We start from the raw sequence: 1,737 nt of genomic DNA, 5'->3' as shown, positions 1-1,737 counted from the left end.
ATTGTGAAGAAGTCCCTTCGCAAAGATCATATCAACGACTTGTATACTACAACATGCAGTGGTATGCTGGGTCACCGCAACCGTCAAGATCTTCTACGCGCTTTTGAAAGCGGCAAGTGATCGTCTACCGCAGCAACAAGAGCCTCATCTTGTAGGCTTTGGAAATTTTCAAGGGTGAGTCTCGTTCATCCCCTCGTTGCTCCCGTCTTCTAGATTGCATCTTGGCTTGGATTGTGTTCTCGCGGTAGGAATTTTTTTGTTTTCTATGCAACGAATCCCTACACCCGGTCCATTCTTTTACATCTGAAATACAACCTACTGCAATCATTGTTCTCTTTTGTTTTCTACAAGCAAACATCATTTTCCACACCATACGTTTAATCCTTTGTTTTCAGCAAGCCGGTGAGATTGACAAGCTCACTGTTAAGTTGGGGCAAAGTAGTTTGATTGTGTTGTGCAGGTTCCACGTTGGCACCGGAATCCCTGGTGTTGCGCCACACTACACTCCTTCACCAACAACCTTCACGTGATCTTCATTTCCTACTGGTTCGATAACCTTGGTTTCTTACTGAGGGAAAACTCGATGCTGTACTCATCATACCATCCTCTTGGGGTTCCCATCGGACGTGTGCTTTACCGTCACAAGCAGAGTCCACCACCCATGAGCCAAGAAGAAGCCAACGAATCTCCCATTGTCCAATCTCCCATTGCCCAAGATCCACCGTTGGAGAAGGAGTATGACGATGGTGATAATGGTTTCGAGATCAATTACAACAATGTCGGTGATTTTGATACATATTTGACGCAAGAGGACATGGACCACTCCATTCCTTATTCCCGATGCTATGCCTCGGACTCGGATGGTGATGGACTTGATGAAGAAGTTGATGAGGATGGCTTCACGGCTAAGGAACCAGAAAGAGCCGAGATCTTCAAGAAGGTAACCGGACGGGATATTCGGATACCATTGTTCCGTGATGTTAGTCTTGCGGATGGAGCCGTGGTTGATGGTGGCAAAAGTTTACTTCTTGGAGCTAGGCCAATTTCCAAGAGAGATGTGGATGCGAAGACGACTATGCTCTAAAGGGCTCACGTTTGATACATTCTTGGAATTGAAGGTATGGTTGAAGGAGTTCTTGATTAAGCATTATCGCCCTTACACCGTTGTTCACTCAGACATGAAGACGCGGTACACGCTAAAATGTGGAGATAAAAGATGCCCATGGGTTGTCCGTGCAAGACCTTTCAGAAAAGGGCCCTCTTGGCACATAACAAGTTGTGTAGCCACTCACATGTGCCGGGGGCCGAAGCTTGATGGCAAGGATGCACAGGCGGACCACCGTCAACTCACATCCGAGTTCATTGTATACAAGCTCTCGGCGGAGATATCATCACTTCCTACCATGAGCATTAGGTCCGTGCAAGATATGGTGAAATCCCTCTTTGACTACGACGTCAAGTATGAGAAGGCATGGAAGGCCAAACAAGCTGCATTCAAGATGTTGTACGGTGATTGGGAGGAAGCATACAACCGAGTCCCTAGGTTGTTGTTAGCGATGGCTGCTACTAACCGGGCATGGTTCATGTGGTGGAGCCTTCTAGTACCAAAATGACATTGCATGACGGTAAAAGAGTGAGGGTATTTCACCATGCATTTTGGTCATTCGAGCAATGCACGAGGGAATTCGAACATTGTAGGCCGGTCATCACCGTCGATGGTACCTTCTTGACTGGGCA

Source organism: Lolium rigidum, chromosome 7 (assembly GCF_022539505.1).
Source record: "Lolium rigidum isolate FL_2022 chromosome 7, APGP_CSIRO_Lrig_0.1, whole genome shotgun sequence".
NCBI classification, from domain to species: domain Eukaryota; kingdom Viridiplantae; phylum Streptophyta; class Magnoliopsida; order Poales; family Poaceae; genus Lolium; species Lolium rigidum.
Note: the sequence above shows the minus strand (reverse complement) of the source record.